At 42.5% G+C, this 19,990-nt stretch overlaps 1 long non-coding RNA gene across 1 annotated transcript; it reads right to left on the bottom strand.

Annotated features, from left to right (window-relative positions):
• Nucleotides 1-768: 768 nt before the first annotated feature.
• LOC135271934 (uncharacterized) lies at nucleotides 769-18,679 on the bottom strand. The gene is made up of 4 exons (XR_010340061.1): nucleotides 18,445-18,679; nucleotides 16,784-16,885; nucleotides 2,028-2,069; nucleotides 769-1,047 (listed from the first exon to the last, which is right to left on the bottom strand). It is a non-coding gene; the product is annotated as an uncharacterized LOC135271934 (long non-coding RNA).
• Between the last annotated feature and the right edge of the window lie 1,311 nt (nucleotides 18,680-19,990).

The raw sequence follows: 19,990 nt of genomic DNA, 5'->3' as shown, positions 1-19,990 counted from the left end.
AGCTGGGTGTCAAAACCAGATAAGAGAAGAACAAAGATATTCACGTATGAATATATACATTTTATATAATATATTAATAAAATTCTACCACTTATTTAAGAAAACTAATAAACTATACCAAAATAAGTTTTATTCAAAAAATTCAAGAATGGTTTTAAGTCAGAAAGTCAATCGATGTAATTCACTGTATCTGTAGATCAAAGGCAAAAAATTATATGATTATCTGAATAGATGCAGAAAGTACATTTAATAAAGTTCAAAACTTGTTTATTGTTTTTAAAAACAAAAAGAGTTCTTGATATTGAAAAAGAAGAAACAAAATTGCCATTACTTCCAGATGAAGCAATTATCTAATAGAAATCTCGACAGCATTAATATACAATTATAAAAACTAATAAAGAAGCTAAGCCAGATATTTGAACACAAAGCAACCATATAAAGCAATAGCTTTCTTTTATAGCATCAAAAGTAAATTCAAAAATATTTCAAATATTAAAGCACCATGCTCAATAGTAACATAAATTTTATACTATCTGGAAGTTTAATGAAGAATGCACAAGTTATTTATGGAGACATATATCTCCAACAAATAACATTAAAGAAGACCTAAATAAATGCAAAGAACATCACATTTATGTAAGGAACAATTTAACATTCTAAAGATAGAAATGTATAGATTCGATATAATGACAATAAGTATTCCAGGTGAATTTTTAGGAGCTTCATAGGCTGATTTTAAACCTTATATAGATAAACACAAGTCGAAGAATAGCTAAGATTTTCTTTTTTAAAAAAAAGGAGCCCTGAGTGTGGGGTATAGATGAAGGTTGTTGGTGGAGGGGACCTTGCCCTGCTAGATGCTAACCCCTACTAGGTGATGGTGAGAATAATGAGGTGATGATGATGATGATGATGATGATGATGATTCTTTTGTACAGTAATGTATTCTTTTCATTGCTCTTCATTTCTTCCCACATCTTGAAACTTCCATCTGTGAGCATTTTCCTTCTTCTTGAAGAGTACCTTTGTATATTTTTCAATGTGCGTCTAAAGCAGACAAATTCTGTTTATTTCCAGAAAAGCCTATATCACTCCATTTGCATGGGATTTTTTTGCTAGATATCACCAGAATTAAACAGAGGCAATAATTTCTCTTTATCATTTTAAAAATATTGCTTTAGGGGGCCGGGCGCGGTGGCTCATGCCTGTAATCCCAGCACTTTGGGAGGCTGAGGCGGGTGGATCACGAGGTCAAGAGATCGAGACCATCCTGGTCAACATGGTGAAACTCCGTCTCTACTAAAAATACAAAAAATTAGCTGGGCACGGTGGCGCGTGCCTGTAATCCCAGCTACTCAGGAGGCTGAGGCAGGAGAATTGCCTGAACCCAGGAGACGGAGGTTGCGGTGAGCCGAGATCGCGCCATTGCACTCCAGCCTGGGTAACAAGAGCGAAACTCCGTCTCAAAAAAAAAAAAATATATATATATATTGCTTTATTGCCTTCTTTTGTTTAAAAGTCAGCTATCTGCAGTAGAAGTCCCAGGTATTAAGTAGTCTAACTGGGTATATAGTCAAAGGATTGTAAGTTGTTCTAAGGACACATGCACACGAATGTTCATTGCAACACTGTTTACAATAGCAAAGACTTGGAACCAACACAAATGCCCATCGATGATAGACTGAACAGGGAAAATGTGGCACATATACACCATGGAATACCATGCAGCCATAAAAAATGATGAGTTCGTGTCCTTTGTAGGGACATGGATGAACCTGGAAACCATCATTCTCAGCAAACTGACACAAGAACAGAAAATCAAACACTGCAAGTTCTCACTCATAGGTAGGTGTTGAACAATGAGAACACATGGACACAGCGAGGGGAGCACTACACACTGGGGTCTGTTGGGGGGAACTAGGGGAGGGACAGCGGGGGGTGGGGAGTTGGGTCAATATAGCATGGGGAGAAATGCCAGATATAGGTGAAGGGGAGGAAGGCAGCAAACCACATTGTCATGTATGTACCTATGTAACAATCTTGCGTGTTCTTCACATGTAGCCCAAAACCTAAAATGCAATAAAGTATATATATTAAAAAAATAGTAACCAGAGTACAAGGGGTCTAGAGTACATACATATTTTTAAATTTAATGATTTCCATTAATATATGATATTTGTACATATTGATGGGGTACATGTGATGTTTCGATACAAACATACAATGTGTAATGATCAAACAAAAAGATTACAAAATGTAGGAGAGCTAATTTAAGAAAAGGAACATAAAATTTGGTTCAAAAATGAACATTTATTTAGAATGAGAGAAGAAATCACAAAAAAATACAAATTTATAAAAAGCTAAAGGTAACACTAATATTAAAAATTTTTTTAAGTCAAAATAATATTTTATTAATTAACTGCCTGAAAAGACTAGAATACATTTTCCTCCATTTTCTTGCTACGTATTCTTTTGTGTGTCTTCATATAACTATCTTTTATAAAGAGTTAAGAAAGTTCTTCTGGAATTTATTTTTTGTTACTTACTGTTTATAGAAGTTTCTTTAGTGTCACTCTTACTGGCAACGTAGAAAAAAAAGTTTGTGATTTTTTCCAAAACTGGGGAAACCCTTACCAAGTTTCTCTCATATATTAGATATAAGATGTGGAAGAATTTTTTCGTGAGTAGATTCTGCTTCTGTATGTGCCAAATCTTGTGTGTGTTTGTTCCTTTGCTTGTTTTTCTCTACTATCCACATACTTCCACTGCCAACCACCACAAGGCACATGCAGACTTAGATGCAACCTTTGACCTTATACCTCTGTGTAGTACTGAGAACTGTTTCTAAACCATAATGATATATGGAAAAGTAACCACGAACCACACAATTATATCCCATTGAACCAAAACTAAAAAAATCCCCAGCTCACCTTCACCTCTGCCTGATTCCCAAAACTCCTAGAACTCCTCTAACACCACCCATCACACTGATTAGTACATGAAGGAAAACTTGGAATGGAAAAGGAATAGACTTAACAGTTAGAGTTACAATTTCTTACTAGCAAATTTTATAATAGCTTTGACCATGTAAGCAAATGCCCAAGAAGGTCCCATGTAAGTGAAGAACACTGAAGTTTAAGCCTCATTACCACCACCAAGATATATCTCTGGCACCCTGTCTTGTTTTTGCTCCTTAGTAGGTTATTTTTCTTTTCTGTCTACCTTTAATCTTTTTCTTTGTCTTTCATTTTCACCAATTTTACTCTGAAGTGCCTAAGTATAATTTTTCTTTTGATTTATCCTGCTTGGAGTTTCCAGGACTTCTTAAATGTGTGACTTGAGTTTGTTGTTGTTGTTGTTGTTGTTACTTAAAGAAAATTCTCAGCCATCGTCTCTTAAAATATTGGTTGTGTTTGATTCTATCCTCTCCTTTTGGTACGCTAGAATTTTCACTTAATGGAAACTTATCACTAAAATGATTTTCTTAATCCTTTTTTATGCCTTCCAATTCTCTGTCAATGTTCACAATTTTATCTTTTATTTCTTTGAACAAAGTAAGCATAGTTCTTCCAAAGTATATATTATGGTAGCCCTATTTCCTGAATCAGCTATGGATCTGCTTTTATTGTCCATTGTTTCTCTCTTTTTTTGTGTGTATGTTGTGTGTATGTGTATGCGTGTGTGTGTGTGTTTGTGTGTTCTCAAACACACCACAGAAAATTCTGTGGCTTCTCTATGCCTGGTCATTATCTTTTAATGAGTCTCTGGCATTATAAATAAAAAATTATAAAATTATTTTAACCCTGGGACAATGTTATCTTTCTTCAAATGGATTCATGTTGCTTTTGACAGTCTTTTTTGCTAGGTTTCCCTAGCAAAACTACAACCTCTAAATCCAATTTCAGAGATTATAATGAATTAAAGCTGATTTCAGACTTTTCAAGAACCAGTTTGTTTCTGGTTGACCATTCTAGGGATTAGTCCTGCATCCTCACCCAAAGCTGGGAGGGTTTCCAGGGTTCCTCTTCCTTGGAGGGTTCTGAGTTCTAGCCCTCAAAGCTATTTGCAGTTTTAATCACTTCTCAGCTTCTCAACCACCTCTTGTGGAATTGAAAGATGCCTCTAGAAGAAAAATTTTGTAAAATCTAGGTTCATTTTTCAGTTTTACCTCCTGACCTTATTCTCATAACTCTTCACTGCCTTGTTATCTCTCTGCTGCCTTCAAACAGATGTTTTAAAATATATATCTTGTCTATGCCTTCTAGGCATTCTTAACAGGAAGAATTAAGGTCTGAATTATATAGCCTATACTCTTGGAAATCCAAGTCCCCCAAAGCCAAACTTGTTTCAGTGTACTATGATACTTGTAAACTATAGTGACACTTTCAAAGCCCTCTATTCAAGGAGATGAAAAACCTCAAACAGATGGATTCATGGAATTACTAACCAGCTGCAGACTACTAAAAAAAAAAAAATCTGGTTATCTATATTAGTGTGGATTGATCACATCATTCAACTTTTTTAGTGCAGAAATACAGACAAAATCCCTAAGCAATCTTCTGGTGGTAAGACCATCTCTAACACATAGAAAAATAAGCTGAGATTCTCAAAGCCAAGCAAAGTTTGGAGTGCACATCCACAGCTAAGCTCATCACCCAAGGCTTTGCCCCACTCCTCCCATGTGCAATGCTTCTGCTCCCAAGAGATCCCAGACTCTGAGCATCCGTCAGTGTCAGTCTGTCCCCACTCATCCTAGACATGCTTACATAAGGGGATCTCAATCCACGTGCTTTCTCCCTTTCCTTGAGCTCCCTCTCCACCTGTTAGTTGCAGCTCAGGATATATACATTTAATTAATTAAGCTTTACTTCCAACTGGTAAATAGTGGGAGAAGTGTCAGATTTACATGGTGGAATAAATAACATGGGATTTCCCAAGAGACTCCGTCCTGGTGAAAGAGGGTAACTGTAATTTTCAGCTGTGAGTAATTGTACATAATATAATCCTAAATGATTTTTCTTCTGTAATTTCATTAGAGTTTAGAAATTTAATTAGATTTTGAATCACTCTGAAATAAAGTAGCAAAACACCGAGAGACTGAGAGCAGTGGTTATTTTGTCCTTTGAGGCCACATTCTTGGTCTCAAATTGGCATGTCTTCATTAGGAGGAAGTTTGCAGAACTTCTTGATATATTATTGTCTTTCAGAACGGACTCTGAATAGGTCTTCAGAGAGCATTAGAAGAGTACACAGTTATTATGCACGCTCTTCTTGAGGTTTAAGATCATCTGCCTTGCATATACTTAATAAAAATATGTCTCTAAAGTTGTTTAAGAAACTGTGGAGATAGGAAAGATGTTCCTTGAATGCCCCAATGCTGTTCCTGGATTATTAGCAACTACCTGTACATTATGATGCAGTGAGGGGCTGTTTGCTTAACTTTAATGATTATGTAAGGTTTATGGTTATTTTTATTGCTACAACATATGAACTGTCATGGTGGCTGTAATTAGAGTCAAGCTAAAGTGTTACTGTTACTGTCCTCTGGGACCAGAAGGGAACGACTTCCTTTTTATCAACTTTGCCTCTGTGCAAAAGTTGGCAAAAAGTAAAAAAAAAAAAAAAAACCTGAATGAACTGTTCTTCCCTCAAAACAGGTTATAACAGGAAAAAAAAATAAAAAGAACATTAAAACTTCAGACCAACAGCTTGCACCTAATGAAGCTGCAAAAAAAACCAATCTTCTGTCCTATGAATTGTTTGCATTTGTTTAATTCTCTGAAGGGCTGTTGCCCAGATCTTTTCCAAAGACCACCCAGGTGGCACGGGGATGGCAGAAATGCTCTAAGGGAGTCTCGTATGTCTCCAGCACGGTGCTGCTGCCTCTACCAAGGCATCTCCCCTACATTCCAGGCAGGAGGCTAAGAAACTCAGGACTGATTGGGATGTATAGAGAAAAGAGCTCAGAGGCTCAGGCAGCCTGGACAGCAGATCCTGGGCTACAGAGAAAAAAGACAGAAGCAGCAGGAGATGAAATAGGTCAGACAATCCAACTACATGGTCCGTGTGAAGAGGACTGGGGTGGATAGGAAATTGAAGAGACAGTTATAAACTCAGCAGATCTGAGTGTCCTGTGGCCTGAGTATGAGGATCCATGCTGGGCAGCAGGCAAGAGGAGAGGGATTCTGGAAAAAGGAGAAGTGTAGTGGGAGGTGCTCCTGGGGATACTGGGATTAGGGAATGGGAACCTAGCCCCAGGGGGAGCCCAGTCACAGGCGTCTCCACAACGAGAAAGACACGGAGCATGGCACACGTCTCCGCCCACCCACAAGTCATGCTGTGTTGACATCCACCTTCTCCTCTGGACCGAGAGTTCTCCAAGGAGCAGGAAGGTGTCTGATTCATTTTTGTTTCTGCTGTACACACAGCAGTGCCTGGTATACAGCAGGAACTCAATAACTGTTGAATGAATGAATGAATGAATCAGAAAATAGCAAAGAGAAGCCAAAGCCTATGCTGCAAGGTAGAATCTGAGGGAGGCTCGTGGACAGTCACACTGTAAACTGGAACTCTCCTTGGGAAGGCCAGCTGGTAGTTTTCAACAAAAGTTTTAAAAACAACTGTGCGATTTGATATGTGAACTGTATTTCTGTAGGTCTTTTTTAAACAAATAATCTCAAATATGGAAAATAACCCTTTGTACAAAAGTCCTTACAAATAGTGAAAAATCAAAAATAATCCAGATGTTCAAAGAGGAGCATTCCAACTCACTTGATGGGATACAGAGCAACTAATACAGTAATTTTTACAAAGTAATAACATGGAGATGCCCATTTGGAGGGAAGACAGTGTACAAAATTTGTTTACACAGCATGCTCACAAAAATACACGGGGAAGAAAAAGACTGTAATGAAACATAATAAAATGACAATAATAGCTGTATCTGGGCTATATGCCTAGGAGAGAATCAATGACTCCTCCTCTCAATTTTTCTGTATTTTTCAAACTTTTATTAACACCACAGCAGTGGTCCCACTTCTTCTTCTTCTTTTTTTTTTTTAAGATGGAGTCTCACTCTTTCACCAGGCTGGAGTGCAGTGGTGTGATGTCAGCTCACCGCAACCTCCACCTCCTGGGATCAATTGATTCTCCTGCCTCAGCCTCCTGAGTAGCTAGGACAACAGGCACCCGCCACCAAGCCCAGCTAATTTTTGTATTTTTAGTAGAGACAGAGTTTCACCATGTAGTCCAGGATGGTCTCAATTTCTTGACCGCGTGATCTGCTTGCCTCTTGAGCTGGCCTCCCAAAGTGCTGGGATTAAGTGGTCCCATTTCTAAAAGAGCCTTCAACCCAGTCCAGCTCAGTCACCACTCACCTCCTGCCCCTGGCAGGACCTAACATCTGGTGGGTCAGATGGCCCGAGGTGGGGCTTTCCCAGGAGAACCATCTCTGGGTTCAGCCCGGTAGTGACTTCTGCCTATAGAAACCTAAATCCAACCTCGGGGGAAATGTGCAGCAGCTCTAAGTCACGGAGCTGCACTAAGATCCATGTATTTGTCCCTTGCTTTAGAAATGTTATTTCATTTTATTTTATACAAATCACTGCAGCTCCCATTTGTGCCAAACTTCTGCCTTAGGTCCCAATCGGAACAATTAACTTCCACGTATCTGCATCCTCTGTCATTTCCAGTGTAATTTGGTCCTATTACATCCTGCTCTGAGCTTTGCCTGCTTCTGAGCAGTTGGAAAGAGCTTTCTCAAGGATCAAACGTCATCCCCTAGCACGGCCTTTGTGGTACAGGCACGGCTTTATCCTTTGCTCTCCCCAGATCATCTGCAATCTAAGCTGTGGGGCCCCTTCTCGGTCATCATCACTGCGAGGAGCCGAGAGACACAAGCAGCTCGTGCTGGGGGAGCTGATGCACAGAACAAGCTCTTGAGTGGATCATGAGCTCTAATTAAAGTTGGGGGTGGGAGGGATGCTAAGGGAGGACGCAGAGCCCAGGATCAAAAATAGACAGGCAGGAGAGAGCGAGCTGTGTTTGCTTAGTAGAGGAGCAGCTGTCGAAAGAAACAGAGGATGCTTAGCTCTGTCCTAAGCTAATGGGGCTGAGATTCTAGAGGGTTCCTGGGCTTTGGAGCAGAAGATGATGGCTTTGGGTCCTGGCTTTATCCCTTACCAGCTGTGCCTAGGAGCAGGGCTCGTGGTGGCCTTTGGCAGGGCTCTTAGTGCATGGTTAGGACCTCCACCCAGAAGCCTGCCTGCCTGGGTCTCATACTCTGTGTGTCACCTTGGGTCTGTCACATAACTTCCCTTGGCCTCAGTTTCTTCATCTGTAGAATCAGAATAATGAGAACAGTAAGATCTGCCTGGCAACAAGTGAGCAGGCACCTGTAAAGTGGCGTGCCACTGGTGGAGAGTTTGCTATTGGATCCAGGACAGCATTCGGCACACACAGGACCACCTCATCCTGACCCTCCTGGCCTCAGTTCTTCCTGACTTCCTGGCTGCATCAGAAGCAGACTTTGTGGTTCTGTCCTTCTGGGTCCTCCTGGCCCCAAATCCAACTGCCCCTGCTCTCAGATTCTCATGTGGAGTGGCTCCAGCTCCATGCTGGCCCTTCTGGAGCTGTCTGGCCTAGTTCTCATCTCTTTTACCCCTAAGCCTCTCACCAGGCAAAAAAAAAAAAAAAAATGGGTTTCATGGACCCCCTGCACCAGGGCTGGCTGCAGGCTGGGCACTAACAGCCTTCTCTCCAAACACAGACAGTGGAATGCTGGTGACAGAGACCCTGAGTCCCAACAACTCTGCATCCTCACCTGGCCTTACCTCCCCGCCACCCCACTCCTCAGCCCTGCAGAGCCCCCTCACTGGTCCTTCTTCTGTTCCCTCCATCTCTCCCATCCTTGCCCCTAGTGCTAGCACAGCAGGCACTCAGTGGGCAGGACGCATTCCACTACTCCACTACATCCTGCCCCATGCAGCCGCTGAGCCAGGTAAGGTGTGGAATCCAGGATTATGGACCCCCAAAAAGAGCCATGATGAAGCCAGGGCCCTTCCTGCTAGAGCTGCTGGAGTGGAAGTCCACATGAATGGACATTCAGGCCTCTGCCTCCTTCCCAAGGCTTTCACAGGAACGAACAGGGAATTCCTCATTCTTCAGAGCCTAAGTGAGGAAACCCTTCTCCTTGGGACCTCACAATCACATGGTCTTTGCTGTTCCCCAGAAACATTATTTATTTATTTAAGACAGAGACTTGCTCTGTCTCCCAGGCTGGAGTGCAATGGAGCAATCTCAGCTCACTGCAACCTCTGCCTCCCAGGTTCTAGCAATCCCCCTGCCTCAGCCTCCTGAGTAGCTGGGATTACAGGTACCCACCACCATGCCCGGCTGATTTTTGTATTTTTAGTACAGATGGGGCTTCACCATGTTGGCCAAGCTGATCTCAAACTCCTGACCTCAGGTGATCCGTCTGCCTCAGCCTCCCAAAGTGCTGGGATCACAGGTGTGAGCCACCACACCTGGCCAGAAACATCATTTATAATAGTAGCCACTAAAAATGTATGAATGAGCAAATGAGCAGATGTTGGGCACAACCTGTTTCATCTTTTCTGAACACTTATTTTCCTATTAGGGAGATAATTAATAACAGTTCCAAGATGGACTTAATAGAAGTCACTGCCTCAAATAATTTTATTTGATCATATTCTCATATACAAAATTACACAAAAGGAAAAAGAAATCTATTATATAGCTCCGTGTACAAAGGGCGTGCAGCTTAGACCAGATCTTATTGCTCTTGGCCAAAAGCCCATGATAGAATTTAGACTAAAGAGTGTATAAGCTGAGATCCTCAGAATGGTTCAGGGTTACTTCGGGCCCTACTAGAAAGATCTTTAGCATTTCAAAGGCCGTTCATAAAAGGAGTCATCGCAGTACCCATCATATCGATTTATCTGAGCTGTCTAAAAATCTCTTTAGCTCCAATATTTTGAAGAGCCACTGCATGGAAAGAGCAGATCCAGAAGTTACACACCTGTCTGTATCAGCAGTTAGGAGCCAGCCTTCTGTGGGACTGATTTCCCTGAGTTCTACTCAGAATAACAAGGGTTCTGGGCGCAGATCTAGGACAAGAGACAGCATGAGAATTCCACCACTTTCAGGATGGAGGTGACACCTATCCTGGCCTCTCATGTTGAGTTGGATTAGGGAAAAAAATTCTTGATAGTTCAAACATCTCCCATCCTTCACCTTCAAAAGCATTTCCCCCACAACTGGTTTCTACAGTGTCTCAACACCATGAGTGCCTTCTCTGTGCTCCATCACCCATGGGCCTGCTGACTCCCCAGGCAATTGATGTTCATGAAAACCCCTCAGGGGAGGATGCACATGCTAATCAGGCAGGGAGGGCACTAGAGCATGCCCAGGTCTACTGGCCTAGAGCATGTGAGGCCTGGGGGTAGGAAAGGACCACCGATGTCACACCAGCAATGGCGGCCTGGCTCTGGTCTCTCTTCTCTTAGCTCCATTCCTTATCAGCTCCATGTCAAGGTGACTTCTGATTCTATTCCGAGGAGGCCAATTTTTTCCTTTCCAAAGTGAATTTGATTTGAGAAAAGAGTGAAAGTTAACTTAGAGACAAGTCTAGAGAAGTAGATGAGCAGTCATGGGTGAAAGCCAATCAGGTTAAAGGAGTCTTGGGCCAGGCATGGTGGCTCACACCTATAACCCCAATGCTATGGGATACCAAGGTGGGAGGATGGCTTGAGACCAGGAGTTTGAGACCAGCATGGGAAACATAGCAAGACCCTGTCTCTACAAAAAATCTTAAAAATTAATTGGGCATGGTGGCACAGACCTGTAAACCCAGCTACTCCAGAGGTTGAGGTGGGAGGATCACTCAAGCTCAGGAGTCTAAAGTTACAGTGAGCTACGATAGTACCACTGCACACTAGCCTGGGTGACAGAGCAAGACCTCATCTCTAAAAATAAAACGTTAAACAGGGAGTCTTTCCTATGATTTTCTTATGACCAGCTTATTCCCCTGGAATTTCATTTCTGTAGAGGCCATGCTTGAAAACTAGCCTGTGATGTGTCTGAAAGGACCCACATGAAATAGTTCTCAGGTTTGTCATCCTCCCATCCTGTCTGTCTCTCAGAATGTGCCATGTGGCAAAGTACTGCTCTCTCATCCTTCTCTTCTTTCTGTGCAAGGTTCTGACCCCACCTCTGCTTATTTTCTTTCCTGAAACAGTACAAACTTAAAGAAAAACGCAAGTTCAATTTGATATGCTCTTACAGACAGAGAATGGTTTGCCACATCTTTGCTCTCTAGTCTCCTTTCACCAGAGTTAGCAAATATCTAATTCCCAGAGACGCAAACCAACACTCTGAGAACTGAAACCAATCTTTGCTTCAGCTCTTCAATCGATCAAATATTTGTGGAGGTCATGGAAAGAAGGCACTGAAATTAAATCAGACATTCCCAGCTGGAATCCTGGCCTTGTCAACATCTCATGGAGAGTCAGACAGAAGGAAGGGTCCCAGGATGTAATGGAGTGCAGGAAAGGACGCTGACTTCCCACTGAGTGACTGGCACTGAGCTGGGCACCTCCATGTGCTCAGCTATGTGGCACAGCCTGTAAGTGTCTCGCTCCACGTCAGCGTGGCACCTCCAGTTTGAACCACAGCAAGTGGACAGTTCCAAGTACACATTCTAACATACCCTAAGGTAACAAACCTTCAGTTTCTTTGCTTCTCTCCTTCTGAGCTTTTTCTGAAAGCACAGCATCTCACTCAGCTCATGTGCTGCCTGGAAATATGGGAAGTTGTGGTTTCCTGGAGCCAGTAGACACACCCCAAAAGTGTGAGTTTTTAACAGACAATTCTGGTTGACTCTTCTGAGAGGCTGCTGCAGAGTTGAGCCTCTGCTATCTATAGAAGCTGTCTTGCTAATATACATCTCACAGGCTTTTGCCTGCCTCACTCTCCCTGCTCCCTCACTCCTGCCTCCTGGCATCATCTCCAAGGTGGATTATTTGCACCCAAGACTTATCTCAGGTTCTACTTGTGGTGAACACAAACAAAAGCAACTCCAACAAAAACAGGAAGAGCTCTGCAATCTATATTCTTAGCTGTCTTCTCAGAAAGGTGAATGCTTGAGAATTGCTTGAACCCAGGAGGCGGAGGTTGCAGTGAACCAAGATCAAGCCACTGCAATCAAGTCTGGGCAATAGAGTGAGTCTCCATCTCAAAAAAAAAAAAAAAAATGGTGAATGCTGTCTAGTAAAAGCCCATTTTTTCTGCTGAGCCCCCAAATGGTTTGGATGTGAATTCTGGGGAGAAGAATTTGAAGACCCTGTGTTATCCGGTGCAGATGGGAGGAGGGAGGAGAAGAAAGAGAGAAGTGGTGAGCCAATGGGACATCAGTGGAGACAGGCCAAGAATGAGCTTTGTAGAAGGCACATGGAGGGAACTTTTGAAAAAGAGGAATCAAATAAGCAATTTAAGTTGTTTGCACTGTGCTGTTCCATCTGATCTCCCCAGACTCCCTCTCAACCATGTTTGCATGTGTTTTGTGGCTTTCAGAGTAGGGACTAAGTTTGACGCCTGCATCAGTGCAATGCAGAGACACCTCCTTGCCCCTTATCCAGCCAAAAGAAGTTAGGACCTCAAGGCAGAAGTGGTCAAGAAAATGCAAGCTCTTGGGAAATCGGAATCTGGAATCATGCAAGGTTTTCATGGCAGGGGGTTAGGGTGAGCCATCTGCAAAGAATTGGTGGGGCAATGAGCTCCTCTTCCCTGCACAGCCCAGCTGAAGTCCTAGTAATGCCAGGAGGCACCAGCTGAAGATATGAGTGATGGGGTTGGAAGGGCTGTGAAGTTGGTCTAGGTTAACACAGCAGGAACTAGAATCCAAATCTGGGCACGTCTGCCTCCAAAACCTGAGTTTTTCTCAACACTATGATGCTCCAAAGCAAAAACATAATTAACAAAGTCAGTGAAGGGGTTAACCTATCAATAATACCTGTCTCCTGGGTATTGCAAGAAGGGCAATTGCCCCAGAATGGAGCATTATTACCATGTTGTATTTCCAAGCATGCTGGTAACATTCGGCCACTTGGAGTGGCTCTTCAAGTTCCCTGAAATAACTCTGGATATCTCCTCTATTAATTGCTAGAGGGTAAAATGAGAGCTATAGTGTCTAGTGAATGGAAATGAAGCCAAATGGCTGCTGAGACTATTAGTGCTCAGACAGTGAGGAGCGCACACCTCTGCTCCCATGATCTTGTTTGGACTAAACAGAATCCCCTTTCTTTTGAATTGTGTCACCAACCTGCCCAAAAAGCTGGCTCAAAGGCTGGGTCTCTCCTCTCATGCCACACACACAGGCCAGAGCTGGGGGTCACTCAGCTGACATCCAGACCCACAGAGACCCTGGCTGCTCCAGTCGGAACCATTTTCCCTTTAGGCTCTCTGCAGGCTGCGTGACCTGTCATTATCCACATTCACTTGCCCCACTTACAGCCTGTGCTCTGCAGGCAGGGACAAGGCTTCTCGCTTAGTCAACACAACAGATAACAGGTATAGAGAGCTTCTATTCCAGACACTGTTCTAATGACTTTTAAATATTAACTCATTTGCTCCTCAAAGGAAAAAAAAAGAAAGAAAAAAACCTCAAGAAGTAATGCCAAACATGAGCTGGCACTATTAGTACTACACATTTTAGAGGTGAGAAACAGAGGGATTGCTGCATGACCCTCCTTGGGTCACACAGCTCATAGGGGAGAGGATGGCAGAGCTGGGATGTAAACCCAGGTGATCTGATTTGGAAGCTGGATCTTAGCCACTACTGTAGAATATCTCTAAGAAGGGAGTATCAATAGTGGTGGATGGCACCAAGTCGGATACCTTCTCCAACAGTCTGAGCATGGTGATGATCTGGAAGAACATTTCTCAACCCCAATCACCTAGTCCATTCAGGTTACTGTGACACCGTGCCATAGGCTGGATGGCTTACAAGCAGATTCCTCACCGTTCTGGAGGCTGGAAGACTCAGACCAAGGCACCAGCAGGTTCAGTGTCTGATGAGGTTTCGCTCTCTGATTCATAGATGGCACCTTCTAGCTGTGTCCTCACATGGTAGAAGGGAGAAGAGGTCCCCCTGAGGCTTCTTCTGTAAGGGTACTCATCCCATTCAGAAGGCTCCACCTTCATGACCTAGTCACCTCCCGAAGGTCCCACCCCCTAATACCATTACCTTGGGGGTAAGATTTCAACATATGAATTTGGAGAGACACACACATTCAGATCATAGCACCAAACCATTCCAGATCTGATGAACCTGTTTACAGTCTGTACTGGAACCCAAGAAGCAAGGAGGAAGGGAGTTGGGGGGACATGAGATCTAAGATCATTAGAGGGCCTGTTAGGACTGGTCAGCACTCATCCAAAAGATCCACAGGCCTCAGGTGCCATCAGCCATCCTTCACCCTGACTTAGCTCAATTTTCCAATCTCTAACGCAGGAAAGAAGAATGACTCAAAAGAAGGTTAACTGGAACAGAACAAATACTAAGAAAACCACAGCTATGCACATCAAAGGAAATCTATGGTAAATCAAAGACAAATAGAAAATATTCAAAGAAGCTAGAGAGGGGAAAATGTTAGATTACCTTAAGGGGCCAACAGTAAGATCAAACATAGACTTATCCATAAAAATAATGGAAGCCAGGGGGTAAGGAATCACATCTTCAAAGTCCTGAAGGAAAACCAACTACAGACCTAGAATTCCATATCCAGCAAAAATAACAGTAAAATAAAGGTATTTTCAGGCAAACAAAGAGAATTTATCGCCAGCAGGCTGACAACCAAGGGAAATACCAGAAGGTTTTCTTTTGACAGAGGAAAATGATTCCAGATAGGAGCAGAGAGACACACAAAAAAAGAATAATGAGCATCAGAAAGAGGAAATATGTGAGTAAACATAAATAACTCTTGACTGTGTAAAGCAATGATAATGATGCCTTGTGGGATTTAAATAGGTGTAGAATTGAAATGCATGGAAACAAAAGCACATAAGTCAGATGGGTAAATGGAATTGAAGAATAACATCCTTACGTTGTATGGGAAGTGGTAAAAATATCAGTCTACATTACATGTTAATAAGTCAGTGATGTCTTTTGCAATCTCCAGGATAACTATTAAAATTAGTAAAATAATACATAAGAAACTTGGGAATAAAGGGGAAAGAATGGAAGAATTAATAATAATAATAACCCCAAGGAAGCAAGAAAGGAGAGAAAAAAATAACATGGAACAGGCAGAAATAGAAAAGAGTGACCAAGGGGTAATTATAAATGTAAATATCTGCATATGCAGTAAGTTTAAACATAATATATATTTCAACAAAAGAAGTAGATCATTAGACTGAGGGAAAAACTGCTTACAAAAGGCACACTTTGGATGATTCAGAACAGTTTAAAACAAAATGATGAAAAAGACATAGAGGAACTCCAAATGCATATTAAGTGAAAGAAGCCAGTCTGAAAAAGCTACATACTGTATTATTCCAACTATATGACATCTGGAAAAGGAAAACTGTGGAAACTGCAAAAAGACCAGTGATTTTCAGGGGTTGGGGAGAAGGAGGGATAAATAGGCAGAGCACAGAGAATTTCAAGAATTTTTAGGGCAGTGGAACTGTCCTTAGTGATACTATGATGGTGCATATATGTCATTATATATTCATCGAAACCCACCAAAGGTAAAACACCAAGAGTGAACCCTAATATAAACTATGGATGTGGGGCCATAATGACGCATCATTGTAGTCCATCAGCTGTAACAAATGTGTAATTTGTTTTTGACAATTATAACAAATGCACAATTTGTTGTTGATAATTGTAATAAATGCACCATGGTGGCGATGTTGGGAATGCATGAGTTGAGGAAAGGGTGTGTGTGAAATCTCTGTATCTTCCTCTCAATTTTGCTTTGAACCTGAAATTGCTCTAAAAATAAATAAATAAATAAAGCATATTTTTTTAATGGGAAATGATCTGTCAGGCAAACATGAAGTAAAAATAAAAGTTGAAGTGATATTAATATCAGACTTTGAGTCAAGAAGCATTATTAGAAACAAAGAGGGATGTTTTATAAGAAGAAAACTTTCACCAGAAAGATAAAATAATAACCAAAATTTTACCTTTAACAACATAGCCTCAAAAAATGTACAAGATTAATTGACAAATCTAAAACAGAAATAGGCAAATCCACCCTGGCTGGAGTGCAGGTGTGCGATGACAGCCTACTGTGCAGCCTCTTGGCCTCCCTGGGCTCAGGTGATCCCTCCTGTCTCAGCGCCCCATGGGTAACTAAGACTACAGGACACTGAGAGACAGAGACAGAGACAGAGACAGAGGAGATACTGAGATCTCACTTTTGTTCACTCCCACTTGTTTACTGTTATTATCATTTGTTATTTGTTATTATGTTTACTGTTGGTCGATTCGCTTATTTATTTTGAGACAGGGTCAACCTTTTGGGCTCAAGCCATCCTCCTGTCCCCCATGCCCACTCCAGAAGCTGAGACGACAGGCAAGTGCTACCATAATGGTTACATTTGTATTTTTTAATGGTTTATGTGTTATGTGTGCGTGTGTGTCTGTGTCCGTGTAGTAGCAATGGGGTTCCGGGTTCCGCCATGTTGCCCAGGCTGGTCTTGAACTTCCTCTGTTGTTTTTCTAGCCCTACTTTCAGTTTGTTTCTACAGTACTTACTTAGAGGGCGTTGCTGTTGTTTTACTTCTTTGTTCTCTTTCTCTCTCTTATTTTCCTGCACTCCCTTCTGCACACTGAAGTTTGAAACATCTCCCTCAGTAACTGGCAAAACAAGCAGATCATAAAACTCAGTAAGAAAAGAAAACATTGAACAACAAAGGTTTTTAAAAAAATGACCCAATTGGCTAATATAGAATATGTCACCCAGTATTTCAGGACTGTTACCAACCTAGGCTTGATGAGAGGAGAGAAGGGAGTGTTTATAAGGAGGACGTTTGCCTTGAGAAAGGCACCAAGCTCAGGGAAACTGCTAGGAGGGATCTGGGAGTTAACACCCTGACCTCACTCTCTTCCCTCCCAGGGCTCTCCATTGGCCAAGTCCAAATGAAAACCACTGATACATTCCCTACACTTCAGCCTCCCTGGGCAGAGAGTAGTGGAGAAGGGTGAGCAAGACAACTGGGGTGGGAACAAAGGAAAGATACCCAGCACCGGTGTGCAAAAAGGAAACCTTCTTTTCTACAACTCAGTGTAATTTTTGATTCCCTACCCATCCTATCTTGTATACACACTTAATTGATTCATTTTCCTATAAACTTAGTCTTTGTATGATTTCTCGTCACTTAAGACTTAAAACTCATTGATAGCAGGATTTTTCCCTTTTCAGGAATTCTTCCCCTTTCATGGTTTCTCATTGCTCCAGGGATTGATGCTAAACTCTGAAGTTTATAAGGCAACAGAGGAGAGAAAAGGAGGAAGATGCCCTCTTCTTAGTTTCCATCTCTATCAAGTCTCCAGTGGCCTCATGCTTTAAATAGGACTCATCCCACTTGGTCCATGGCAAAGACAGTGTATGGTGGTGCTCCTTTCAGTGATGGCTTCTCTCATCTTTAGGCCCTGGTAGCCCCCTGGGGATATCAGACTACTGACTCATAGCCATATCTCCAGCCAGGTCCTAGTAGAAATTGTCCCAGCTGCAAGACTCTATGTGCATTCCCTCATCTCAGCCACTAGACCCTGTTTAGACCCATTGTAATGTGTCTATGTCTCTACTAACTCCTTGGTCCCAGCAGGCACACCTTTAAAAATTGGGATGTCCTACAAAGCCTTGGGAAACTATGGGGTGTACTGGGAAAGGGGACTATCCCTAACCCTGTAATAGCTAGGTATGCCCCTCCACCCTTCCTCTCTGTGGTCCCAGGACACCACAGTAGCTGTCACTAGCTTGCTGCTGGGCTACAATGCAGGAAGTGTGGTACAAGTCCTCTCTACTCCCCATCCTGAACTTTATCAGGGGATGCAGACAGTGGAGCATCCCCAACATGCCCTGACGGATTCCACTCCAAACTCCTCCTCACCTCAGTTTGGAGGGTCTTTGCAGACCCATGTGGAAAGAAAGGGGAGAGCCAGAGACCAGATTGCATCTCCTTTCAAGGATTTCCCAGCATGCACTCACACAGTAGCACCTGGATCCAGAATCCGGCCTCTGTTCTCTGGTCCAATGCAATAAGCCCCACTGCAGTTCAGGGCAACCCCCTACCATGGACGCAGCACAGAAGAAAAGGACACTGGTGAGTATTTCATGAGTCCCCTTCACAGTGCCCTGGCTCATGTGAACAGTCAGTCCCACCTCTTGCACCCTCAATCTCACCCCCACTCACCTTCTGAAGGTTTTAATTTCTTCTGCCACCCTTTTCTTTCTTGCCTCCTCAGCCTCTCCCCTCTGCTGGATCACTCAGCAGCACATGTATTCTAGGGGCTCATCTGATAACCAACCAGAATCCTCTTGGCTTTCCCTTCTCTCTGCTACTGTCCCATTTCTCCACTCCTTATCAGCAAAACCTCTCGCAAAGGCCACCTACGCTGGCTCTCCACTGTTTCACCTGCTCTGCTCTCTTCAACTCACTCCAAGTGGGCATGCATCCCTGTTGTTTTATTGAAATTCCTCTTGTGAATGTCACCATAAACCTGCCTAGAGTCAAATCTTTTTATTGCCTCCTGAATGGCACAGTGCCTATAGCTCTTTCTTGGTCACAGCCTCTCTTGGTTTCTGTAAACACCACCCTCTCCTTGTTTTTCTCCTCTCCCCACCAGCTCTCCTTTCAGCCTCGTGGCTGGCTTCCCTTGTTACACCCAAAGTATTAACATTAGCACCAAAGCATATTTCTGGTATTTCTTCTCCAAGTCTCATCTATACTTTCTGCCAAATGCTGCTGGTTCTCATATTTACTCACAAGTCAAGCCCCATTGCCAGCCTGCAAGGCTCCATACCCAACTGCCTTTCTGATTTCTCCACTTGCACATCCAGCTGGCATCTGAAACCTAGCAGGATGAAAATAGAATTTCTGGCTGACCCCTTCTTTGCAGTCTGTCTCTTGGCCTCATTATCCACCCAGCTAGCTTCTCCCACCCATAACCTGGAGGTGCACACGTTGATCCCCTCTTCTTGATCTTAGCCAAAAGGCCGAGAAGTGATGATCCCCTCTTCTTAATGCACCATGCCTGAGCATCACAACAGACCCCATGGCTGGCATTGTTCTACGGTGACCTCCCTGCTCCAAACATTGCCCCCTCTCACTGGAGCTATTTCAATACCTTCAACTGCTCTCCTGGCTCCTCTCCTTCCCCTCTATGATCTCTTCTCCACCCAGCAACCACAGTGATGCATAAACACATCAGAAACATGAAGCAACTCGTATTCCTCCTCTGGATAAACCCTTCAACACTGTTTACATAGTCTTAGTATAAAATTGTAACTCTATGCCAGGTCTTTTTTTATATACTTTTTTTCAATGATGGCAAAACCTCGAACTTTTATTTCATATCTCAAGAACAAAAAATAAGCAAACAAATAAATAAATAATCTGAACACACTCTTATTGAATTTGAATTCTAAAAGCTTCATTGATGGACTTGAATGAGGATCTCCCAATACATGTGACCAATGCAGTTAATTTATCATTTCAATTTTAGCCAGCCAAATCTTATCTAATATCAACACGAGCGTCAAGTTTCACAACATTGAAGACAAAACGGATGTTTTAAACTGACCCAGGTGCAAGACTCTGTGCATTCTCTCATCTCAAAATTTCTCCTAAGTAGCAGAATGCCTGTAGTGGGAAAGGTATTTATGGGGCAACCATTAAATGGAAAGTTGAAGATGGGAAGGAAGATGACTTGACTAAGGGCAGATGACTACCACATAGC

This window comes from Aotus nancymaae, unplaced genomic scaffold (genome assembly GCF_030222135.1).
Source record: "Aotus nancymaae isolate 86718 unplaced genomic scaffold, 86718_ANA_hifiasm-v0.15.2.pri h1tg000099l, whole genome shotgun sequence".
In the NCBI taxonomy this organism is placed as follows: domain Eukaryota; kingdom Metazoa; phylum Chordata; class Mammalia; order Primates; family Aotidae; genus Aotus; species Aotus nancymaae.
The sequence above is the reverse complement of the archived record's forward strand: the minus strand, read 5'-3'. Positions and strand labels throughout refer to the sequence as shown.